Source organism: Sorex fumeus, unplaced genomic scaffold, assembly GCF_029834395.1.
Source record: "Sorex fumeus unplaced genomic scaffold, SorFum_2.1 ptg000073l, whole genome shotgun sequence".
NCBI classification, from domain to species: domain Eukaryota; kingdom Metazoa; phylum Chordata; class Mammalia; order Eulipotyphla; family Soricidae; genus Sorex; species Sorex fumeus.
The window spans coordinates 16988289-17015500 of record NW_026606130.1 but is presented as its reverse complement, the minus strand read 5'-3'; the positions used below and the strand labels follow the sequence as shown (position 1 = coordinate 17015500).

At 41.7% G+C, this 27212-nt stretch overlaps 1 protein-coding gene and 1 non-coding gene across 4 annotated transcripts in view; one reads left to right on the top strand and one right to left on the bottom strand.

The window, feature by feature from the left end:
- The window catches only part of NBDY (negative regulator of P-body association), a 112730-nt gene that overhangs the window by 71191 nt on the left and 14327 nt on the right, over nt 1-27212 (top strand). The window lies entirely within an intron of this gene.
- Nucleotides 7465-7571, bottom strand: LOC130038244 (U6 spliceosomal RNA). The gene has a single exon (XR_008794623.1). It is a non-coding gene; the product is annotated as a U6 spliceosomal RNA (small nuclear RNA).

The window sequence follows — 27212 nt, the reverse complement described above, 5'->3', positions numbered from 1 at the left end:
TTTGGTGGTTTGGGATTATTGTGATGTTGGAAGTGTGGAAGAACATTTCTTTGAAAAGGCACCACCCCCTGGGGCAGAGTCTTGGACCTTATACTAATGGATAAGCACTTGGATCTCTTGATGGCAACTTGGCATTTTATTTGGAGCTAGTGTGTCCTTACTAGAATACTAATTTTTCCATTTTTACATCAAGTCCCAACTTCACACAAAAGACCCTCAGCTTTTCCAAAGTCCTCATGAATCTTTCTCCCTTGGAGGGGTTTGCACAGCAGTGTGTACTTTAAGCAGCGAACCATAGTGGCCTTAGTGGTGGGTGCCTTGATGTGTACACGGAAAAGAGGTAGTAGAAGTGTGGAATTTGTGATTGGCTTGATAGGGTGATTGTTGTATGAGCATTCAGTTAGGCAGTCTTGAGGTGCTGAGACAAGGAACGTGAAAGAAATTAATGTTCACAGAGGATCACAAGGCTCGCTCAGATCTTGTGACCAAGAGCAGCCTTTTCAGCCTCCTTTTATATACTGGCTTACTATAATCACATCCAATGAAATTCAACAATGTAGGAAGGATCAAAACAAAGAACTGGATATAACAGAAAACATGGTCAGTTACAGTAACGGAAATATAGTCAGTTACAGTTAACTAAAAACATGAGTCATGACCTCCTCACACCTGGGGTCTGTGATAAACAGGAGAGAATTTTTACATCTAAAGTTTAGCTAGGTCTGAGATATGTGAGAAGGGGAAGCTGCTGCTTTGTGCTGCAGGAATTTGCTGGCCACAGAGGGTCAGTTTTGCCTTTTCAGTATCAATCAGACTCTCAAGCTTAGGCTCACCCCCTTAGTGCAATGTGGGGTCCAGGTTCTGCTTCCTGCTTGCAGGGCAGCATCCAAGGACTCATCTTCATGATCTGGTTGGGCACCAACAGATGATGTTTCTGCTTCTCAGACTAAGCTCGCATATTGGCCCAATTTTCATGCTAGAAAACAGAGGATCTTGGAGATATGGGTTCCCTGAAGGTTTTTGTTACCCAATTTGAAGAACCACTGATACCCCATCCCTAGTACCTTAACGTAATGTTCAGGCTGACCAGGAATGCTTGGGATAAAGGTCTTTATTTCAGAGGAACTCTGGGCTAGGCAATGGTCAACTTGTGCTGATTATTCAAGTCCACATTCGTGATCAGCTCCCACGCCACCCCACCCTACCTGCCAGCCTACCGATTGCCTCCAAATAATGTGGCATCCAAGATTCTTCTGCTGCCAGCCTCCTTTTTCCAGATGTTTCCTTTCATCTAAGAGTCTTAGTACTGGCATACATACTCTCTCTCTCTCTCTCTCTCTCTCTCTCTCTCTGTGTATATGTATATGCATGCAAAAGCTTTCTGGTTTGATGATGTAGAGTAAGGTTGCCCTAGGGAAAAGAGAAGCCCATGTCCCTGGGTATAAGGCATCTGACTCAGGTAACATAAGGACTCTTGGAATATTGTAATAACATACATTTATAAGACAAAATTTTAAGGTTTTAGGAGTACAATCATACCATACTACAAACCAAAGATCCAATATTCAAGCACCATTGTTCATCCTTACCCTCCCATCCTCACTCTTTTAATATCATTTTTTTTTGTCATCAGAATCTGAAGGGTTGTTGTTATTGGATGTGTTCTATTTCCTTGCTTGGTTTCTTTTTTAAAATGTTTGTTTTGAATCAACATGGGGAAGGGAAATGAATGGACACTTCTCAGAGGAAGACAGGCAGGTAGCCAGTAGACACATGAAAAAATGCTTAGCATCAATTATCAACAGAAAAATCCAAATCAAAATGATAATGAGATACCATTTCTCACCAGTGAGAATGGCACATATCAAAAATAGCAGGAACAATATGTGTTGGTGGGGATGTATTGAAAAAGGAACTCTTATCCACCGCTGGTGGGATTGTTTTCTGGTACAACCCCTGTGGATAACGGTATGGAATGTTTTTAGTAAACTTATAATTGAATTGCTATATGACTAAGCAATTACACATTTGGGCATCTATCTCCAGGAAATAAAAATACTTTCTCAAAAGGGCATATGCATACCATTATTTGTTGTTACTTTCAGTACAGTAGCTAAGATATGAACTAAGCCTAGGTGTCCAACAACAGATGAATGTGGTATATGAAGATGTGGTATATGTACACAATGGAATACTCTGCAGTTACAAGGAATGATGAAATCATGTAAATTGCTTCAACATGGTTTGAATTGGAAGATATGTTGAGTGAAGTAAGCCAGAAGAAGAAAGACAAACACAGGATGATCTCGCTTATCTGTGGAATAAAGAATACTGGATAAGGAGATGTAATTGTAGTAAAAGGAGGATGCTTAGATCATCCTTGACCCCAGTGTCTAGAGAGAAAACAGATAGAAATAAAGAAATCAAGGGGGAAAGAAGAGAATGAGAAATAATAGGTCAACAGGCATCAGAGCTTTAGCTATACCAGTAATATGAGTGAGGGCAATACCCATATATACAAAATACAGATTTAACAGAACTGAAAAAATAAGATTTAAATGACAACCACTGAAATTTTGTAATGTTCCTGTCAAGTTGACAGGTGAATGTGGAGTGAGGGTTGGGAATACTGGTGCAGGGAAGGTGACACTGGTAAAGAGATTGGTGTTGAATTATTATATGCCTAAAATAAAACTATCATTAACTTTGTAAGTCATGACTATGTCTGTTTTATAAAAATTTAAAAAATGAATATAGAGAAGTCAGCAAGAAAAAAATGTTTTGAGACCACACTTGGAGCTTCTCAGGGCCTACTCCTCTCCTTTTGTGCATTATGGTTTGCAATATAGGTACTAAGAGCATTGTGTTTATTCAGGACATTCGTATTTTTATCGGGATGGTAAGGCTGGACTAGCTTTTAAAACTGGCTGGCAGCTATGGGGTGTGGACATGTGACTGTCGAGGCTTCCAGAAGTACAGGAAGGTAGGAGGAGGTAGCCCATCCCCACCCTGAGAAAGCCTGGAGATTTCAGTTACAAAACCCACATACTTGAATTTTCAGCAGATTATATCTCTTTACCTCCCACTCTCTCTCTCCTTCTCTCCTCACTGCTTATGACACTGTGACCTTGTGTGCTATGTACTTTCCAATTTTTTTACATAACAGGATAGTATTTCTGATCCTCAATATTCTCATCTGTAAATGACATAAGAATGATTGATTATGTTATCAAATCTCATAGTTGTCACTTATTTAAACAAGTGGCCCATTTAAACATGTGGCCCTGGTTTGAGCCCTGGTACTGTATGACTGCCTGAGTGAAGAATTGGGAGTAACCCCAAGCATTGCTGGATGTGGTCTCAAAACCAAAATTTAAGATTAAAAACTAATTAATAAATTTAGTTACTTGTTATTTCAGTAGGGCTGGAGCAATAGCACAGCGGTTAGGGCATTTGCCTAGCATGCAACTGACCCGGGTTCCATTCCTCTGTCCCTCTCGGAGAGCCCGACAAGCTACCAAGAGTATCCCGCCCGCATGGCAGAGCCTGGCAAGCTCCCTGTGACATATTCCAAATGCCAAAAAACAGTAACAAGTCTCACAATGGAGACGTTACTGGTGCCCACTTGAGCAAATCGATGAACAATGGGAGGACAGTGCTACAGTGCAATGCATCTCATTGAGGACTCTCCCAAGACAATGGAGTCCAACTGGGGGCATGGCGGTGATTTTGGATTGTGGAAGCAAGCAGCTGCCACAAGCAGCTGCCTGGAACTCTGCTTGAGTGGGCACCAGGCTAACTCAACCCCCTCTGATTTACCCTGGTCTCTTTAGTCTTGCATGGGTAAGAGATCAAAAACTGCGACTTTTGATCTCTTACCAGATTTATCCATGGATCTCTGAAACAAAGCAGATAAATGATCTTGTATAGCTGAGCCAGAGGTGGTTTGTAGGCATGGCTCTTACATTAAACTTTTGGCCGTTAAAGTTCTTGGAAAACTTGTTCCCGAGTTTTTGGAGTCCTGCTAGTGGCACAGCGGCAATTTGGGGGCATAACGAAGTCTGAAGGTACCATAAGACTGCTGATGCACTCACCCAGTGGGTACTGGTTTATCTGCTGGCAGCACTGTACCCTCCCCCACCTTTTTTTAGCTTTTTAAAAATTGAATCACTGTGAGTTACAAAGTTACAAAATATTTATTACTGAGCTTCAAGCTTTTATTGTTTCAACATTAATCCCTTCACCAGTGGCCACTATACTCCACTAATATCCCCAGTTTCTCTCTCAGCCCCCAGCATGCCCCTGTGGCAGGCACTTTTCCCCCTGTTGTAGTGTTCTCTTTCATAACTTATCTCCCTCACCTCTGCCACATGCCACACTTTCTAGAAAAAAAATTCTCCTCTTCATTTCTATTCCCATTGGGCATTTTATATTCCCCCCTACAAGGATTTTTAGATCCCACATAAGAGAGATTATTTACAGTCAGTTCCTGTCCTTCTGATTGATTTAACTCATAATCTGCTCCAGATATATCCACATTGCAGCAAATTGCAAGACTTTATCTTTTGTTAAGGCTGTGTAATATTACAATGTGTATATGTACAATAGTTTCTTTATCCAGTTATCTGTTCATGGATGCTTGGGTTGATTCAGTATTGTGTCTACTGCACAGCGGTAGGGCGTTTGCCTTGCACGCAGCCAATATGGCCGACCTGAGTTGGATTCCTCCGCCCCTCTCAGAGAGCCCGGCAAGCTACCGAGAGTATCTCGCCCACACAGCAGAGCCTGGCAAGTTACCCGTGACGTATTCGATATGCCAAACACAGTAACAACAAGTCTCACAATGGAGACGTTACTGGGCCTGCTTGAGCAAATTGATGAACAACGGGAGGACCGTGACCATGACCGGGACCGTCTATTGCATACAGTGCTGCAGTGAACATAGGAAGGCCGATGCCTCTTCTGATTTGTGCTCATGAGTTCTTAGTGTATATTCCCAGGATTGAAATTGCTGGGTCATATGGAAGCTCAACTCCTAGTTTTTGAGGAATATCTATATTATCTTCTGAAAGGGCTGGACCAGTCGAAAAACTGATCCAGCAGTGAATGAGCATCCCCTTACCACCACTTCCTTACCAACACTCATTGTTGTTGTTCTTTTTTGATGAATGCCAGTCTCTGTTGTGTGAAGTGATATCTCGTTGTTTTGTTTTGCATTCCACTGATGCTATAGATCTTTTTATGTGCTTATTGGCCATTTGTATTTCTTATTTGAAGAAGTTTCTATTTATCTCTTATCCCCATTTTTCTCTTCTCCCAATTTTTGGATAGGGTTGGATTTTCTTTTCTTGTAGAGTTCCACCAGTGCTTTATGTATCTCTGATATTAAACCTTCATCAGATGCGTGGTGGACAAATATTTTCTCTCAGTCTACGTGATGATTTTATAATTTAGTAATCATTTCTTTTGAGGTGCAGAAGCATCTTTGTTTAATTTAGTCTCATTTGCTTGTCTTTCCTTCCACTTGCTTTTTCAGTGGCATCTCATCCTTAAAGATGCCTATAACTTCAACTGTCGTGCTGACATGCTGGGTCCCCAGGACCAGCTGAAGAGTTGGCTGTGGCAGTCCACTAAACCCCACCTGTTGCACACCTGATGGGGAAGGAGGACAACTCCTAGAGGGAGGGTGAGTACACAGAGCTGTATGAAAAAGCTATATGACAAGACTGAAAAAGACAAGACACATGTTCTGGGAACCTCTGCAGTGAGAAGACTCGCTTTATTGCTAACAGGCTTAGGTTTATATACCTTAGGGGAAAAGGGAAACAATAAATGAACACCTTTCGGGGAGGGAATTTCCTGTACAAACCCACAAGCAGTCAAACAGGGTGTTCTGGTTCCTCACTCTCCTTGGCTAACTGGCAATTAGCTTGCTCAATGGTCCTTCACGTTTTGTTTTAGACAGTGACTGGACATTGCAACCAGCAGCTGTCTGAGGAGAGAGGGAGGAGTTGCTGCCAGAAGCCCAGGGAGTCCTGTGGGAGGAAGGGCCTCCTACTATTTGTCTGCGTGGGCCAAGGCTCAGGGGCTCACCTTTGACCCCAGTTGTTCCCCCAATCATTCCCTGAATCTCCTCGTATTCAACATCATGGAGAGTTCTGTCTATATTTTCCTCTATGTATCTATGGATTTAGGTCTTGAATCCATTTTGATTTTACTTTTGTGCATGGTGTTAGAAAGAAGTCTGAGTTTAGTTTTTTGCATGTGATCAACTAGTTTCCCTAAGACCATTTATTGAAGAGGCTTTTCTTGCTCCTTTGTCAAAGATTAAGTACTATATATTTGAGGCTTGATTTCAGGATATTCGACTCTGTTTCATTGATCTGCAGGTCTTTATTTATTCCAATACAGGATTTTTTAATTACAACCTCTTTAGTGTACAGTTTGAGTTTGAGGAAGGTGATGCCTCCCATCTTCATTTTCCCAAGGATTGCTTTAGCTATTCATGGGGTTTGTTATTCCATATAACATTAAGGAGTATTTGATCGTGTATAGTATCGTGTCATCTACAAATAGACCTTGACTTCTTCCTTTTCTACTTGGATGCCTTTGGTGTTTTTTCTTGCCTAATTGCTATGACAAGTACTTCAGTACTATAGTGAATAGAAGTGGTGAGAGTGGGCAGCCTTTTCTTAAGCCTGAACTTAAAGGGAAGGCTTTTAGTTTTTCCCATTGAGGAAAATGCTTGCTTTGGGCTTGTGGTTGATGGCTTTACTCTATTGAGAAATCCCCTCAACTCTCATTTGGTTGAGAGTTTTTATGAAGAAAAGGTGCTGACCTTGTAAAATGCTTTTTCTGCATCCATAGATGTGATCATAAGGTTTTTATACTTTTATTGATATGGCATATTATGTTGATTGGCTTGCAAATGTTAAACCATCCTTGCATCCTTGGGATGAATCCTACTTGGTCATGGTGTATGATTTTTTTGAAGAGCTTTTAGATTTTATTTGCTAGTACTTTGTTGAAGATTTTTGCATCTGTGTTCATTAGGGATATCAGTTTGTAATTTTATATTTTTTAATTTTTAATAGTGAGACATCATGAGGTACAGTTGCAGACTTACACATTTTTGTGCTTGGGTTTCAATTATACAATGATCAAATACCCATCCCTCCACCAGTGCCCATTTCCTACCACCACGGATCCTCGTATCCCTCCCACCCCCCATTCCCCCCATCCCACCCTGTCTCTGTGGCAGGGCATTCCCTATTGTTCTCTCTCTCTCTCTTATTGGGTGTTGTGATTTGCAAAAGAGACAATGGGTGACAATCATGTTCAGTCTAGAGTCTACTTTCCGCATGTTTCTCCCATCCTGGGAGGATCCTCCCAACACCGTTATTTGGTGTTCCCTTCTCTATCTGAGCTCCCTTTTCCCCTAGCATGTGTGGTTGGCCTCCAAAAAAAAAAATGGAACGTTTCACGAATTTGCGTTTCATCCTTGCACAGGGGCCATGCTAATCTTCTCTGTATCGTTCCAATTTTAGTATATGTGCTGCCGAAGCGAGCACGTAATTTTCTATTTTTAAGGTGTCTCTGGATGAGACCAGTTGTAGTTACTGGTCTAGTTGTAGTTACTGGTAGTGACTTCTACCAGAAGTACTGGTAGATGCGGCAGAAGCCGGGAAAAGTATTCGTAACGCCCGCCTGTCCTTCGCCAACTATAAGACCAAGATGACTGCCCTCCGACGTCCTGATGGATCCATCACATCCTCCAGAACGGCAATGGAGAAGATTATCCATGACTTCTACTCAAATCTCTTCGATAGCCATGTCCACTTGCCGACATCCCAAATTCCACAGGATGGATATGTTGTTCCCAAAGTTCTCCCTTCCGAAATCCGACACGCCATTTCGTCGGTAAAGAAACAAACAGCACCCGGCCCAGACAAGGTCAGACCTGAACACCTGAAGAACCTGCCGTCAGTACTCATCAATACACTGGCTCGGCTCTTCACTCGCTACCTGTCTGAATGCAAGGTTCTGTCCCAATGGAAAATCAGCAGGACCGTACTACTGTTCAAGAAGGGAGACATCCATGACATTGGCAACTTTCACCCGATCTGCCTATTGTCTGTCATCTACAAGTTGTTCACTCGAGTCATCCTAAATAGGATTGGCAGAACACTAGATGAAGGACAACCATGCGAGCAAGCAGGGTTCCGCAAAGGATTCAGCACCATCGACCATATCCACACAATAACCAAGCTCATTGAGGTTTCTCGGGAGTTCAAGATGCCGCTCTGTTTAAAGTTCATTGATTTAAAGAAGGCCTTTGATTCTGTTGAGACGGAAGCGGTCATTGAAGCCCTAGCCAATCAGGGCATTCAAGCCCAATACATCAGGATCCTCCGTGAGCTATATTGCGGATTCACTACCAGGATCTCACCATTCTACAAAGAAGTGATCGTTGATGTCAAGAGAGGGGTGTGGCAGGGTGATACCATTTCACCGAAACTCTTCAGTGCCACCCTCAAGAACATCATGCGACGACTGGAATGGGAAGGAATGGGAGTGAAGATAGATGGTCGGCAACTACACCACCTCCGCTTTGCTGATGACATTGTTTTAATAACAACAAACATCAGCCAAGTGGCACAAATGCTGGCCAACTTTGACCGTGAGTGTGGAAAGGTAGGACTACAGCTGAATCTTACGAAGACAATGTTTATGAGAAACAGCCTTGTTCCTGACGCCCCATTCGCTCTCAATGGAATGACCATCTCCGAATGCAACAGCTATATGTACCTAGGTCGAGAGGTCAACATGACAAATGACCTGGCACCCGAGCTGCGCAGGAGGAAGAGAGCGGCTTGGAACGCCTTCAAGAATGTTGAAGAAATAGCTAAGAGGACGAAGAACCTCCGGCTCCGGGCACATCTCTTTGATTCCACTGTTCTTCCTGCATTAACATATGCCTCAGAGACCTGGGCCCTATGCAAACAAGATGAGAACGCTATTCAGGTCTCCCAAAGAAGAATAGAAAGAGCTATGCTTAGAATATCACGTTTCACTCAAATGAGAGAGAGAATCCGGAGTTCTGACATCCGTCGACGATCAAGAATCAGGGATGCTGTCTCATATGCCAAGGTGTCGAAAATCAGATGGGCTGGTCACGTAATGAGATTTAAAGACAACTGCTGGACTAGAGCTGTTACCAACTGGATTCCATGGGATGTCAAGAGACCGCGTGGCCGCCCACCTTCCAGATGGTCAGACTTCTTCGTCAAGATCCTGAACGATCGGTTTGAGGGCCTTCATGTTCCCGGAACGAACAGATGCCATTGGGCTACACTAGCACGCGACAGGGACAAATGGAGACGTTACTGGCGCCCGCTCGAGCAAATCGACGACTCACGGGAAGTTAAGTGATTAAGTGATAAGTGATAAGGTGTCTCTGGGTGTTAAATGTATCTCAGGGTGATACATAGAAACTGTTCAGGACTTTTTCTATTTCTTCAATTTCCTGGAAAAGCTTGAAAAAAATTGGCAGTAGGTGCTCTTTAAAGGTTTGAAAGAATTCACTAGTGAGTCCATCTGGGTCAGGGCTTTTGATTTGGGGAATACTTTTGATTACCATTTCAATTTCCTCTATGGTGTTACTTCTCTTCTTGTATTCCAAATCTTTTCGGTTTAGCTTGTGAGGTCATAGGAATCCAGTAATTTATCCATTTCTTCAAGGTTCTTCTGTTTTGTATCATAGAGATTTAAAAGTAGTCTCTGATGATTCAATGGGTTTCTGTAGCTTCTGTTGTGATATTTCCCTATGTATTTCTGATACAGTTTATTAGGTTTCTCTTCCTCTGTTTCTTTGTGAATCTTGCTAGTGATTTATCGATCTTGTTTGTTTTCTCAAAAAACCAGCTCTTAGTTTTGTTGATCTTTTGGATTGTTTTCTGACATTCCGGTTCATTGATTTCTGCTCTAAGCTTTATTATTTCCTTCCTCCTGCCTGGTTTGGCATCTTTTTATTGTTCATTTTCCAAGATCTTAAGCTGTACAGGTAAGTTATTAATGTGGGCACTTTCTTCCTTCCTCATGATTGCTTGCAGAGCTATAAACTGTCCTCTTAACACTAATTTTGCTGTGTCCCACAAGTTGTGATAGCTTGTGACCTCATTCTTATTTGTTTCCAGGAATCTTTCAATTTCCTCTTTGATTTCCTCTCTAATCCTCTTGTTCAGGGGGCAGCTGTTTAATTTTCAGGCGTTTGATTGTATTATGTTTTCTTGTGTGATTAACTTATATTTTCAGTGCATCATGGTCTGCAAGGATAGTTTATACAATTTCTCCCTTTTTGGTTTTATTGAGGTATGCTTTTTGCTCCAGCATGTACTTTATCTTGGAGCATGTACTTTATCCATGTGCACTGGAAAGAATGTGTATTCATCTTTTGAGGGATTAAAAGTCCTATATATACCAAAGTTTCTTTAACCAGTCATCTGTTCTTGGGCATTCAGGTTTTTTCCAGATTCTGGCTATTGTAGAGAGTGCTGGAATGAACAAATAAGTGCAGATGTCACTTCAACTATACTTTTTTGCCTCTCTGGGATATATTTCTAGGAGTGGTATTGCTGGGTCAAATGGGAGCTCAATTTCAAATTTTTTGAGAATCGTCCATATTGTTTTCCAAAAGGGCTGAAGCAGTCGGCATTCCCACCAGCAGTGAAGATCCTCCCAGGATGGGAGATGCATGTTGAAAGTAGACTATAGACTGAACATGATTGCCACTCAATGCCTCTTTTGCAGACCACAACACCCAAAAGGAGAGAGAGAGAACAAAAGGGAATGCCCTGCCACAGAGGCAGGGAGGGGTAGGGGGATGGCGGTGGGAGGGATACTGGGATCCATGGTGATGGAAAATGGGCACTGGTGGAGGGATGGGTATTTGGTCATTGTATAACTGAAACCCAAGCACAAAAATTTGTAAGTCTACAACTGTACCTCATGGTGTTTCACGAATAAAAATTTTTTAAAAAGTCCTATATATATATATATATATATCTACAAACTCCCTCTCTTTCATTTCTTCTCTCAAATAAAATATATCCTTGCTGAGCTTTAGTTTAGTTGATCTGTCTGGAGGTGACCAAGTGGTATTGAAGTTTCCCAACTACTATTGTGTTGCGATCAGTGTCTTCACGTCTATAGCAATTATTTTAAGTATTTTTCTGGTACCTCATTAGGTGCATATGCATTTTGGAGTGTGAGTTTTTTCTGATGTTCTGGTCCCTTGATCATTAAGAAATGATCTTCACTATCTCTTATAACCTTCTTCATCCTGAAGTCTATGTGGCCTGATATTAGTATGGTCACCCCAGCTTTTTAAAAAGGGGTTATTTGTTTGGAGGATTGTTTACCAGCCGTTGACTTTGAGCCTGTGTTTGCTTTGATTATTCAGATGTGTTTCTTGCAGGCAACAGAATGTTGGGTTCAATTTTCTTTTCTTTTCTTTTAAATTTTTTATTTTATAAGGTAGTTCGCAATATTTGATTACATTTAATAGTGAAATACCATCCCACCACCATTACACCTTCCCACCACCATATTTAGGATGTTTCCATCCCAAGCTTCAAGCCCTGTTCCAAAGCACAACTGAAATAATATATTTTGTATTGTTTGTTATGAAAAACCGCTGAAAATGCTACAAAAGGTATCCTTAGAGGAAACAGTGTGAAGATTGTTCTATTTTGGCAGGGGCCATTAAGACATTCTTTAAGATATCACTAACTTGTTGTTAAAGGTTGAGTGATGTGAACTTTTGTATATATATCTGAAAATATGTATGTTTGCATATATTTCCTTCTATGATTGATTGCCTGCTATTTAAACCCCATCAGATATGGTGTAGTATTCTTGGAGAATGGTAGGGAGTGACGAGATTATCTGGCGTAGACAAGAGCTGGCTTATGGGCGTGACTGCTGGGTCGCTGGAAACAGGGGGAAATGGGCAGGGGATATCCGCTCCCATTCCAGTTGAACCCAGAGTTCTGGGTCACAAAGTTCTGCGTTATCTGGTTTTGTCAGACTTCACTCCGCATGAGACTCGGCTCGAGCATGTGGGTAGCAGCCTTGAGCATGGTGGTGGTTGGATTGTGGAGGTTGTCAGCTGCCGGAACTGGGTCCCTTGGGGCGGGGAGGGCTCTCACCCGCCCCCCTCTGGGGCATCCCGAGTGAAACAGCCTGGTGCGGGGTCCGGTGGCATGGCTATGGCGAGCGTCATGTTGCTCCCTCCTGGGAGAAAAAACTGTGCTCTCTGGGGTTCAATTTTCTAATCCATCCTGCCACTCTGTGCCTCTTGTTTGGTGGATTTAGTCCATTGACATTGAGAGAGATTATTGTGATGAGAATTTGTGCCATCTTTATGTACGAGTTTGGTATAATTGTGAGGCTTGTCTTGTCTTAAAGTAGACCACTTAGTTTTTGTTACAATGGTTTTGAGTATACAAAGTTCCAGAGTTATTCTTTATCTGTGAAGTTGTGTTTTGTTCCTTCAAATATGAATGAGTATTTGGCTGAAGTTCCAGAGTTATTCTTTATCTGTGAAGTTGTGTATTGTTCCTTCAAATATGAATGAGTGTTTGGCTGGGTGACATATTCTTGGTGAGGTGTTCATTTCATTGAATTTATTCACTATATCCCACCACTGTCTTCAGGCATGGAGGGTTTCAACTGATAGGTCTGCTGTGAATCTGAGGGATGCTCCTTTATAAGCAATTTCCTTCTTTGATCTTGCTGCTTTCAGTATTCTATCTATGGTTTTTGTCATTCTGATTAGGATTTGTCTTGGGTATTTTTATTTGGATTTCTTTTAGCTAGTATCCTTCTGGCCTCCTGGATTTGGGTGCATACACGCTTCAACTCCAGGTACTTTTCAGCAATGATAGCTTTGACAGTTGCTTCTTCATCGGGGTTTTCTTCCTGCTCCTCTGGTACTCCAGTGATTACAACTCTTATATTGTTCATTTTGGCTTCATCCTGATTTTTTCTTGTCGCCTGTTGATTTGTTTTGAGGGCATTTTCCATTTCATTTCGTTGTTTGGAGATTCTCTGCACCTCATCTTAGAACTCACTGATTCTGTCCTCAGCAGCTTTTACTCTTTTGGTGAGGCCTTCCCATGAGTTTTTCATTTCACCTACCAGGTTTTTCGGGTCTGTCATTTCTGTTTGTATTTTCATTTCCATCTTCCTCATTTCTGCTCTCTTATCCTCCTGTAGTTTGTTGGAGGTGCTTTCCATTGTTTCTTTGTGCTCCTTAAGCATTCTTAACATTTCCATTCTAAATCATTATCAGAGAGATTATTCAACTCATTATTATTCGTTGGGTCACCTGGGCTAGCTTCTTCACTCACTAAGCCTGGTGGGTTTTTGTGTTACTTTACTATTGTGACCTTTTTAAATTTTTTTTTTATTGAATCACTGTGAGATAGTTACAAGCTTTCATGTTTGGGTTACAATCACACAATGATCAAACACCCATCTCTCCACCTGTGCACATTCTCCACCACCAATGTCCCTAGTATAACCCCCCTTTCCCACCCTCCCTCTCCCTCCATGGCAGATATCATTCCCCATAATCTCTCTTTACTTTTGGGCATTATGGTTTGTAATATAGACACTGAGAGGTTTTCATGTTTGGTCCTTTATCTACTTTCAGCACACATCTCCCATCCCGACCAATTCCTCCAGCCATCATTGTGACCTTATTGGTTTGGATTCTTCTGCTCACAGTTTCTTTTGTGTTTTGAAAGCAATGTAGATTGATGTAGGGGCTACTGGACTATTATTGACCTAAACTGGTTGGGTGATCGAGCTGCCCTCGTGAGTTCTGAAGAAATGGGTAATTTGTGGTTCTAAAGGGATGATGGGGAAACGCAGCTGCTGCTCGGGAGACGATGCCCCTGTGAGCTCCCACCCTAGGAAGTCTGGAAATTATAGCCTTGTTGGTTGCATCAAAAATTGGGTAAGGCTGACTGCCTGGGGATCAAATGCCTAGATTTCTCTGTCTGCTCAGGGGACTTATGAAATATTTTGATATTTGATATATCTTATTGTTGTTTTGATTTGCATCTCCCTGATGATTAGCAATGTAGAGTTTTTTTCAATGTGCCTTTTGTCCATTTGTATTTCATCTTTGAGGAAGTTTCTCTTCATTTCTTCTCCCCTTCCTTTTTTGATGGGGTTAGATTATTTTCTTGCACCGTTCGTCCAATGAAATATCTCTCTATATATCTATATATTTTTATATGTCTTTCTTATTAACCCTGTATCAGATAGGTGTTTGGTAAATAATTTTTCCAATTCCGTGGACTGACGTCCTATCTTGGTCACTGTTTCTTTTTAGGTGCAGAATCTTCTTAGTTCATTGTAGTCCCATTTGTTTATCATTTCTTCCACTGCTTGGTCAGTGGTGTTTCTACTTTGAAGATGGCTTTAGCTTCAATGTCATGGAGGATTCTCCTTATGTACCTCTATCCACCTTATGAATTCATGTCTGATATTGAGGGTTTTAATTTATTTTGATCTGATTTTTATGCATGACTTTAAATAGTCTGAGTTTTTTTTTTTGCTTTTGCTTATAGCTGCTCAGTTTTCCAGCATCACTTGTTGAAGAGGCTTTCCTTCTTCCATTTCATGGTTCTTGCTCTGTTATCAAAGATAATCAACTATTTGAGGCTTTGTGTCTGGATATTCAGCTCTATTCCATTTGTCTGTGAGTCTGTTTTTATTCTAATACAATGTGTTTTGATTATTACTGCTTTGTACTATTGTTTAAAACTGGATAAGGTGATGCCTCCCATCTTCTATTCCCCAAGACTGCTTTAGCTATTCATGGGGGTTTAAATTTTAGGAGGGGGTTGATATACTTCTTTGAAAAATGTCATGTTACACATATAGGGACTGCATTGAATTTCTCTAATGCTTTGGGAAGTATTGCCATTTTAACAATGGTAATCCTCTATCCATGAGCAGCAGATGTATTTCCATTTCCTTGTGTCCTATTTTTTTCTTGAAATTGTGTTTTGTAGGTTTTTTAAAAATATCCTTCATCTTTTTAGTTAAGCTGGTTCTGAGGTACTTGATTTTCTGAGGCACAATTATGAACGGGATTGTTTCTTTAATATCTCTTCTCTTTATTTGTATATAGGAAAGCTATTGACTTTTGGATATGGATTTGTGACCTGCAACTTTACTATATGAGTCTATATGTTTCTAGGAGATTTTTTGCATAGTCTTCAGTGTTTTCTAAATATATCACATCATCTACAAATATGGCAGAGCCTGGCAAACTACCTATGGCATATTCTATATGCCAAAAACAGTAACAATAACGGGTCTCATTCCCCTGACCCTGAAAGAGCTTCCGATATGGCAGCATTGGGAAAGAAAAGTAAGGAGAGGCTGCTAAAATCTCAGGGCTCAGACGAATGGAAACGTTACTGGACCCCACTCGAGTAAATCAATGAACAATGGGATGACAATGATAAATGTGATACAGTGATCTACAGATATGAAATCTTGATATCTTCCTTTCATATCTGAGTACCTTTGATATCTTTTTTCTTGCTTAACTGCTATGGCAGTACTTCCAGTAGTACATTTAATATGAGTGACCAAAGTGGGCAACCCAGTTTTGTGTCCCATCATAGAGAAAAGACTTTTACTTGGAAGGCTTTTGCTTTTTCCCCATTAAGAATAAACCTTGCCGCAGGCTTGTGGTAGATGGCTTTGACTATATTGAGGAAAGTTCCTTAAATTCTCATTTTGTTGAATGGGTGCTGGATGGGTGCTGGATTTTGTCAAGTGCTTTCTCTGCATCTATTGATATGATAAAGTGGTTTTTATTTATTTTTATATTTGTAAGGTTTATTATGTTGATTGACTTGCAAATGTTAAACCATCCTTGCATCCCCGGGATGAAACCTACTTGTCATCATCTTCTTGATAAATTACTGAATTTGTATGTCCTAGAATTTTGTTGATGATCTTTACATCTGTGTACATCATGGCTATCGACCTGTACTTCTCAATTTTGGTGGTTGTCTCTCTTCACTTTTGGTGTTACGGTGATATTTGCCTCATAGAAACTGTTTGGGATAGTTTTATTTTCTTTAATTTCCTGGAAAAGGTTGAAAATGATTGGCAGTAGGCCCTCTTGAAAGGTTTGAAAGAATTCACTATTGAATCCATCCCATCCTGGGCTTCTGTTTGAAGATGGCTTTAGTTTGGGGGCAACCTTTTGGTTACTGTTTCAATTTCCTCCATAGTGATGTCTATTCAGGTATTCAAACTCCTTGGTTCAGCCTTAGAAGGTTATAGAAATCCAGGAATTTACCCATTTCTTCTAGGTTCTCTTGTTCTAAAGTTTCTCACAGTTATCACTGATCATCCTTTGAATTTCTGCGGTCTTCTGTGATGTCTTTTCTTTCATTTCTGATTTGACTTGGTAGGCTTCTCTCTCTTTTTGGGTCTTGCTAGTGGTTTATCAGTTTCGTTTATATTTTAAAGGAACCAGCTATTGATTTCATTGAACTCTTGTATTGTTTGATTTTTTTAAATTTTTATTAGTGAAACACCATGAGGTACGGTTATAGACTTACAAATTTTTGTGCTTGGGTTTCAGTTATACAATGATCCAGTACTCATCCCTCCACTAGTGCCCATTCTCCAGCATCCAAAAGGAGAGAGAGAACAAAAGGGATTGTTTTTTTTTTTAGATTCCATCATGTTATTTTCTGCTCTAAGTTTTATTCTTTCCTTCCTCCTTCCTGGTTTGGGCTCCTTTTGTTGGCCATTTCTCAAGATTTTAAACTGTGAGTCAAGTTTTTTTTTATGTTAGCCCTTTCTTCCTTCTTAATTAATGCTTACAGAGCTATAAACTTTTCTCTCTTGTTATTGTTTTTGTTGCTTCCTAGTAGTTCTTGTAGTTGTAGTTCACATTCACATTTTCATATGCTTCCATAAGTTCTTTTGATTTCCTCTATAACCCACAGATTTTTCAGCAGTGCACTTTTTTTTTTTGCTTTTTGGGTCATACTCGGTGATGCACAGGGGTTACTCCTGGCTCTGCACTCAGGAGTTACTCCTGGCGGTGCTCAGGGGACCATATGGGATGCTGGGAATCGAACCCGGGTTGGCTGTGTGCAAGGCAAATGCCCTACCCGCTGTGCTATCTCTCCAGCCCCAAGCAGTGTACTTTTTTATATCCAGGGGTTTGATTTGATACTCCATTTCTATGTGTGATTACCTTCATTTTCAGTGCATCATGGTCCCAAAAGATAGTTGATGCAATTTCTATTCTCTAACTTTATTGAGGTATGGGTTGTGGCTCAAAATGAGGTCTATCTTGGCAAATGTCCCATGTGTACTGGAGAAGTATCTGTGTTTGGCTTTGGGGGGATAAAGAGCTCTCTATGTCTCCCTATAAGGATACCCATGACATTCTTCAAAGAAATGGAGCAAACACTCCTGAAATTTATATGGAACAATAAGCCCCCACGAATAGCTAAAGCAATTCTTGGGAAAAAGAAAATGGGAGGAATCAACCTCCCTAACTTCAAACTGTACTACAAAGCAGTAATAATTAAAACAGCATGGTACTGGAACAAAGGCAGAACTGCAGACCAATGGAACAGGGTTGAATACACTGACATCTCCCCTCAATCATATGATCATCTAATCTTTGATAAAGGTGCACGTAATGTGAAGTGAAGTAAGGAAAGCCTCTTTAATAAATTGTGTTGGCATCACTGGACGGCTACATGCAAAAAAATAGGCTCAGAACTCTGCCTAACACCATGTACAAAAGTAAGATCAAAATGGATTAAAGACCTCAACATCAGACCAGAAACCATAAGGTACATTGAAGATAAAGTTGGCAAAACCCTCCATGACGTTGAAGCTAATGGTATCTTCAAAGATGCCACGCCACTGGCCAAGCAAGTGAAAACAGAGATAGATAAATGGGACTATCTTAAACTAAGAAGCTTCTGCACCTCCAAAGAAACAGTGACCAAAATACAAAGACAGGCTACAGAATGGGAAAGGATATTCACCGAATACACATCTGACAAGGGGTTGATATCCAGGATATACAAAATACTGGTTAAACTCCACAAGAAGAAAACATCCAACCCCATCCAAAAATGGGGCAATGAAATGAACAGAAACTTTCTCAAAGAAGAAATCCGAATGGCAAAAAAGCACATGAGAAAATGCTCTACATCATTAATCATCAGGGAGATGCAGATCAAAACCACAATGAGATACCATCTCACACCTCAGAGACTGGCCCACATTCAAAAGAACAAAAGCAACCGATGCTGGCGTGGATGTGGCGAGAAAGGGACACTCCTTCACAGTTGGTGGGAATGTCCACTGGTTCAGCCCTTCTGGAAAACAGTATGGACGATTCTCAAAAAATTAGAAATTGAGCTCCCATTTGACCCAGCAATACCACTCCTGGGAATATCCCAGAGAGGCAAAAATGTATAATCGAAGTGACATCTGCACTTGTTTGTTCATTGCAGCACTCTTTACAATAGCCAGAAACTGGAAGAAACCTGAATGCCCAAGAACAGATGACTGGTTAAAGAAACTTTGGTACATCTACACAATGGATTACTATGTAGCTGTTAGAAAAGATGAAGTCATGGAATTTACATACAAGTGGTACAATATGGAAAGTATCATGCTAAACAAAATGAGTCAGAAAGAGAGGGATAGACATAGAAAGATTGCATTCATCTGGGGGATATAAAGTAACAAAATATGAGATTAATATCCAAGAATAGCTGAGATCAGCACCAGGAGGATTACTCCATAACTTAGAGGCCAGCCGGGTATCCTAGAGGAAAGGGCAGTTCAGATAGAGAAGGGAGCACCAAATAAAGGATGTTTGGAGGATCCTCCCAGGAGGGGAGATGCATGTCGAAAGTAGACTATGGACTGAACATGTTTGCCACTCAATGCCTCTTTTGCAGACCACAACACCCAAAAGGAGAGAGAGAACACAGGGGATTGCCCTGCCACAGAGACAGGGGGGGATGGGGGGATGGGGGTGGGGAGATATTATCCATGGTGGTGGAAAATGGGCACTGGTGGAGGGATGGGTATCTGATCATTGTATAGAAACCCAAGCACAAAATATTGTAAATCTACAACTGTACCTCATGGTGTTTCACTAATAAAAAAAAGAGCTCTCTATGTATCTACTAGCCTCCTCTCTACCATTTCATCCATCTAAGCCAGTATTTTCTTGCTGAGTTTCAGTCTTATTGACCTATAAAGAGGTGACAAAATGGTGTTGAAGTCTCCAACTACTATTATGTTGCTACCAGTGTCCTCCTTGAAGTCTTTTAGAAGATGCTTTAAGTACTTTGGTTATCCCACATTAAGTACATATATGTTTATGGAGTGTAATTTCTTCCTGATGTGTGTATTCCTTTATTATTAAGAAGTGACCTTTGCTGTCTTTTATAACCTTTTCATCCTGAAGTCTATGTTGTTCGATACTAATATGGCCTTCCCTGCCTTTTTTTATGTAGGAGTTCTGCTATTTATTAAGCCACTGATTAGCTGATTGATTTGGACATGAACTCCACCTTACTTTTTTTTCATAGTTTTATTATTTATTTATTTATTTTTCTTCTTATATTTATTTATTGAATCACTGTGGGAAAAGTTACTAAGCTTTCAGGTGTAAGTCTCGGTCATAAAATGATCAAACATCTCTCCCTTCACCAGTACTCATTTTTCACCACCAAAAACCCCAATATACCCTCCTCCCACTCCTCCCAATGCCTGTGAGGCAGATGATTTCCACTTAACTCTTCTCTACATTGATTACATTCATTATTTCGACAAAAGATGCACCATTATTGTTTAGAATTTCCCCCCCCCCCCAACAATCAGAATTGCTGAAAAGGCATTGTGAAATACTTTGTTTTCTATAGCTGGTTATGAGAATCATATAATGATTTTGGATTTCTGCAAAGAGCCAGATAGTTACGAGATTGGTTTCTGTACATCTGGTGTTATGGCCGTGCCAGAGAGCCGCTCGTGTGGGGCAACTTGTGACCTCGGTAGGGTGTGAAGGACAAGTTGGTACCAGCCCCTTCCCATGAGACTGCATTTGCCCCTGCTGGCTCATACCTGGCTTTCCAAACTCTGAGGCGGTGGCCACCTTGCTGCCCCGGGGTGGGGGGTGGAGAAAGGGCGGAAGGGAGCAACACCCTTTCCCTCCCTAGGAGGCATGGCGCATGGTCCGTTCACTTTTCTGCTGCAAGCTGCCAGGCTCTGGATTAAGTCATTTTGCCTCTGGAGCCATGGCCTTGCCAAAGAGCCACTTGTGGGGGGCAACTTGTGACCTCGGTAGGGTGTGGAGAATGAGCCGGTACTGTCCCCCTTCCCATGAGACTGCAGTTGCCCCATCACCGCTGGTTCATACCTAGCTTTCTAATAAGCTCTGAGGCAGCGGCCACCTTGCTGTCAGCGGGGAAAACGGCAGAAGAGAGCAACACCCTTTCCCTCCCAGGGAGGCATGGCACCGTAGTTTAACGCATGGTCCATTCACTTTTCTGCCTCAAGTTGCCAGGCTCTGGATTAAGTCCTTTTGCCTCTGGAGCCATGGCCATGCCGGAGAGCCGCTTGTGAGGGGCAACTTTTGACCTCAGGAGGGCGTGAGAACGAGCCGGTATCGCCCCCCTTCCCATGAGACTGCAGTTGCCCCGTCACTGCCGGCTCAAAAGTGGCTTTTCAGTAAGCTCTGCGTTGGCTGCCACCTTGTATGCGGTCCAGATGCATTTCTGCCCAAAGCCGCTGGGTTTCGAGATTTGTTTCTGAGTCTCTGGGATCATGGCCACTAATCAGCTTGATCAGGAGCCAGAGAGGCCATTTGTAGGCGGTGACTTGGGGTCTCGCTGGGATGGGGAGGAAAGGGCCAGTTCCACCCCTATCTGGTGAGGCCCCGCGTGTCTCGTCACTGCAGGCCCAAACCTGACTGTCCAGTGGCCTCTGGAGGATGGCGGTCACCAGGCTGCCAGGGAGAACAGGCCAAGGCACAAAACCTATTCCCACCTGGAGTGGCCCAGCACCAGTAACCTACTGCAGGAACAGGACGCATTTCTGCCAAAAACCACTGGATTCCGAGATTCGTTTCTGAGTCTCTGGGATCATGGCCATTAAGCAGTTCGAGCAGGAACCAGAGAGGCAATGCCTCCAATTATATAGCTGAGCCCGAGGTGGTTTGTGGGTGTGTCTCCCACATACCTGACTTTTGGCCGTTTACTTTCTTGGTAAACTTTGCCACTAGTTTTTGGGGTCTGGACAAAGGCACAGCAGCAATTTTGGGGTATCTGAAAGTCTGACAGTGCCATCAGGCTGCTGATGCACTCTACTCACAGGTACAGATTGACCTGCTGGCGGCACCATACCCCCAATCCCTGCCTTTTTGAAGGAATTGTTTGCTTGCAGAATTGTTTTCCATCCTTTACTCTGAGTCTGTGATTGTTCTTAATCTTCAAGTGTATTTCTTTGTAGCAGAATGTTGGATTCAATTATTAATTCTTTTGCCACTCTTTGTCCCTTAATTGGTGTGTTTATACCATTGATATTGTCAGAGATGTCATGGGTTTTTTGCCATCTTTCTGTAGAAGTTTGATTGTCTGTATGGTTTGTCTTGCCTTACCCATTCAGTTCTTTCAAAATTAGGTTTGAGTCTATGAAGTTCCTGAGCTGTTGTTTATTCATGAAATTGTTGTTTATTCATGAAATTATGTATCATTCCTTCAAATCTGGATAAAGTACTCTTGGTGAGGCCTTCATTTCATTTAAGGTTTTTTTTTTCTTTACTATATGCTACCATTGACTTGGCCCAGAGCATTTCATTCAGTACGTCTGTTAATCTAAGGGATGATCTTTTGTATGTAATTTCATTCTTTGATCTTGCCACTTTCAGTATTATATATCTATGGTTTTTGTCATTGTAATTAGGATATGTCTTGGAGTCAGTTTCTTTTTTTTATTTTATTTTTGTTTAATTTTTAAATTTGTATTAGTGAGACACCATGAGGTACAGTTGTAGAATTACAAATTTTTGTGCTTGGGTTTCAATTATACAATGACCAAATACCCATCCCTCCACCAGTGCCCATTTCCCACCACCACGGATCCCAGTATCCCTCCCACCCCTCATCCTCCCATCCTACCCTGCCTCTGTGGCAGGGAATTCCCTCTTGTTCTCTCTCTCCTTTTGGGTGTTGTGGTTTGCAAAAGAGGCATTGAGTGGCAATTATGTTTGGTCTATAGTCTACTTTCAGCATGCTTCTCCCATCCTGGGAGGATCCTCCCAACACCCTTTATTTGGTGCTCCCTTCTCTGTCTGAGCTCCCTTTTCCCCTAGCATGTGTGGCTGGCCTCTAAGCCATGGAGCAAAATTCCTGGTACTAATCTCGGCCACTCTTGGGTGTTAGTCTTGGAGCCAGTTTCTTAGGGTCTCTTTTAGCTGGTACCCTTTGGGTTTCTTGGACTGAATTCATGGTTCTCCAGCTCTGACAAATTTTCAGCAATGATGTGTTTGTCTGTCACTGTGGTTGCTTTCCTGCCATTCTGGGAGTCTGATGATTCATATCTTTCTCTTGATTTCATCCCATAGTTCTCTTGTCTGCCTTTGAGTTGTTTTGAAATCTTCTACCTTCTGTTGTTGTCTGGAGGTTTTCTCTTATTTCATCTTAAATCTTACTGATTCTGACTTCATCTGCTGTTACTCTACTGTTGAGAGCATCCATTGAAATTTTTATTTTATTTATTGAATTGCTTTGTAATGAAATTCCTTCTTGTAGTTTTCTTATTTCTGCCTTCATATCCTCCTGTATTTTATTGGATATCTGATCCACTGTTTTTTTTTAGCTCATTAAACATTCTCACTATTTTGTCTCTGAATTCTTTATCAGAGAGACTGTGTATTTGGGTATTCCTTGTTGAGGCTCCAGGGCTCTTATCTTCATTCTCTCCTTTTGATGGGGTCCTGTGCTGTTTGTCCTCATACTGTCTGGTAGTCTGGAGGTGGTTCTTTCCAATACCCTATTAGTGTTCCCCACCCCTCCTCCCAACCCCCTCCCACTGTCATGGAGGACTCTTGGGGGAGTTTAGTGGGTGGTCGTCTCTTCTTTTCCCATCAAAGATATTATGTTCCAAGATGGTGCTCCAGTGTATGTTGAATCTCTTGTGCTGATTTCAGGGAATGTGTTCTTTGGCTCGAACTTACTGTTGCTCTTTTTATTAGGGTTGTATTGCTTATTGTGCTCACCATCACTTTTGTGAGTTTTCAGGGAATATTGATTGGAGTAAGGGCTAATGTCTAATGTGATTGAGGTAGCCAGGCTACCCTGAAGAGAGTTTTGTATAAGAGGCCAATTTGTGAATCTCTGGGGTTCAATTTGTGAATATGGTTGGGGAGGTTACCTTGCAGCCACTAGGAAACTAGCTGCCATCTAGGAAAACAACACTCACTGCTGGTCTGACCTGTGGGATGAGCCAAACATTAGGGGTGTGCATCGTCCATCACAGAGTGTGTGTTCAAAGCCTCTGGCAGCTTGATGGCCTGCAGGAATAATCTTCAGTCATATCTTTTGTTCCTAGTCTAGGCACCTAGATGCTCGGAAAACCACGCCCACTTCTGGTCTGACCTGGAGTCTCAAACAAAATGTGTCCTGTAATACACCATCAGTTCTGGAACTGGATCTGCATGGTAGTGAACAGTCATCAGATGAAGTCACTGTTGCTGCGAGGCTGCTGTTGTGGCCATTAGATCTCTGGAGTATCATCAGAGAGGACAGTGGCAGGAAAATCTCTCTCTCGAACTTCCTAAACCAACCATCATCCTGGCTTGGATTTGACATAAAATTCACCTGGAGAGCTTAGCTAGCTTTTCAAATAAGGCACAGGTTTCACTTTTTTCATCTGTAAAGGGTGATTGGACTGCATCAGTTTATGTTCAAGCTGTGTTCATGCAACTAGAGGTTTCTGTACATTCTGTACCTTCTAAATCTGAATTTAAGGTATTGGTCAGGTTGATTGTTCCAGGGGGTTGTCAGAGTCCATTGTAGTGGCTTCAATTCTGGTGACTTGTGGCAATTTTTGGTGTTTCTCCCAGTATTCTATCTCTATTTTTGGCATTTTCCATTGTGATTAAGATTTACCTTGGAGTATTTTTATTTGGATCTCTTTTAACTGGTACCATTAAGGCCTCTTGGGTATGGGTGCCTGTGCTCTCCAACTCTAGGAACTTTTCAGCAATGGTGATTTTGACTGTTACTTCTTCATGAGGGCTGCCTTCCTGTCCCTCCAGAACACTATGATTTTTTTTGGGGGGGGGTTCACACAGGCAATGCACAGGGGTCACTTCTGGCGGCTCTGCACTCAGGAATTACCCCTGGCAGTGCTCAGGGGACCATATAGGATGCTGGGAATTGAACCCGGGTTGGCCTCGTGCAAGGCAAACACCCTACCTGCTGTGCTTATCGCTCCAGCCTTCGACCCTATGATTCTTTTGTTGTTACTTCTGAATTCATCCCAGAGTTCTTTTGTGCGTTGTTCATTTATTTTTTTTTCTACCCTTTGTTTTTTAGAGGTTTTCTGTAGTAAATCTTGGAATTCACTGATTTTGTCCTTACCACTGTTACTCTGCTGCTGACGCCTTCCAGAAAGTTTTTTATTTCACCTACAAAATTCTTTAGTTCTCTAATTTTGCTTGCAGTTTTCTAATTTCTGCTCTCATATTATCTTGTATTTTTACTGGCTGTCCATTCCATTGTTTCTTTGAGCTCCCTAAATATCCTCAACATTTTATCTCTGAAGTTCTTATGAGAAAGATCATATAACTGGTTACTACTGCTGGAATCATCAGGGTTACCATCTTGGGTGACTAAGCATCATGGGATTCTTTCTCTCTTTTTTTAAATTTTTATTAGTGAAACACCATGAGGTACAGTTGTAAACTTACAAATTTTTGTGCTTGGGTTTCAGTTATACAATGACCAAATACCCATCCCTCCACCAGTGCCCATTCTCCACCACCATGGATCCTAGTATCCCTCCACACCCCATCCCCCCCCCCCCCATCCCACCCTGCCTCTGTGGCAGGGCATTCCCTTTTGTTCTCTCTCTCATTTTGGGTGATGTGGTTTGCAAAAGAGGCATTGAGTGGCAGTCATGTTCGGTCTGTAGTCTACTTTCAGCTTGCATCTCCCATCTTGGGCGGATCCTCCCAACACCTTTTATTTGGTGCTCCCTTCTCTATCTGAGCTGCTTTTCGCCCTATTTTGCTTTCCCATTGTATCTTTTGCCCCCGGAGATGAGTTTTGTGTATTGTTTTGTGGATGGGCATCTAGAGTTAGAATTTTGTGTCTTCCAGGGATCTAGCTGGCTGGGTGGAGCGCTCCAAGGGCTCCTGACTTACATAGGGTTGAAATGGTAGTTCTTTTAAAAAACATTTTATTAAAGAGCCATGATTTACAAAGTTACTGATCATTGCATTTTAGGCATATTCAACACCAATCCCTCCACCAGTGTCAACTTACCTCTATCAGTTTTCCCAGATTCCCTCCCCATTCTGACCCCCACCTGTCAGCTTGACATACACATTATAAAGTTTCAGTGGTTGCTACTTAGATCTCATGTTTTCACTTCTGTTGAATCTTTGTTTTAGGTATATGGCTATACACCTCACTCCTATCACTGGTATAGCTGAAGTTCTGATGTCTTTTAACACATTACTTCTTGTCCTCTTCTTCCCCCACCCCGCCCCCGATTTCTTTCCTTCTCTATCTTCTCTCTAAACAGTGGGGTCAAATATGATGTAAGCATCTCCCTTTTATTTCCTCATCCAGTATTCTGTATTCCACTGACAAGTGAGATCCTCTGTGTTTGTCTTTCTTCTGGCTTCTTTCACTCAATACAGTATCTATCAGTTTGAGCCATGGTGCAGCAAATTGCTTGACAAAATGGCACAGTTCTGAGTGAAGCCTTCTAGCTGTGAATTTGCTAGACCGGAGGCAGGGCCTTACAGGCCCTAGCAGGGGCCTTCCGGGATTTAGCTAAACTTGCTGGCACGCTGGGGGCAATATGACACAGTTCTGGGTGCAGTTCGTGGGACAGGGGCTGGGGACTTCTAGGCCTTAGCAGTTCCTTCCCAGGGCCTAGCCAGGCTGGCTCTTCTGCTACAGGGGCTTCTGGGGGCAAAGTGACACATTTCTGAATGCAGCTTACTAACTGTGAATTCCTGGGATGCAGAGCAGGGCTTTCCACACCCTAATGGGGGCATCCCAGATACTAGCCTGACTGGTTACCACGTATTGGAGCTCCTGACTGACTTAGGTTCGATATGGTGCAGTTCTGAATGTAGCTTCCCAGGTGTCCAGTATTTGATTCTGACCCATTGATCAAAGAGCCTATCTTTATTCCAGTAGCATGCAATTTTAATCACTATAACTTTATAATACAGTTCCAAATGGGTGATGAGTTGCTTCCAAATTTTTTATTCCATGTTCATGAATCTGAAAATCAATACTGGTAAAATGGCTATCCTACTAAACTACTATATGGATTCAATGCAATTCCCCATCATGGGTATCATTATAGGGATTTCATTGAATCTATACAATAATTTGGAGAATATTGCAATTTTGATTGTATTAAACCTCCAAATCCATAAGCAGGGGATGTGTTTCCATTTTCTTGTTTCGTCTTTTATTTCTTGAAGTAGTGGTTTATAGTTTTCTTTTTCCACTTATTTTAGTAGTGTCTTGTAGTTTTTTTTTTCCTCTTTTACCTCTTTGGTAAAGCTGATTTTATTTTTTTGAATTTTTAATTTAATTTATTTTTTTCTTTAAATTTTTAAAGACTATTTTTATGGTCTCACTGTGATATAAACCCATCAGAACTGTTCATGATTAGGTTTCAGTCAAACAGTATTCCAACACCCATTCCTCCAGCAGTGTACGTTTTCCAGCACCAGTGTCCCTAGGTTCCCTCCCTTCAACCCCCTGGCTGCCACTATAGCAGGCACTTTTCTTCTCTCTCTCTCTCTCTCTCTCTCTCTCTCTCTCTCTCTCTCTCTCTCTCTCCCTCTCTCTTCCTCTCTCTCTCTTTCT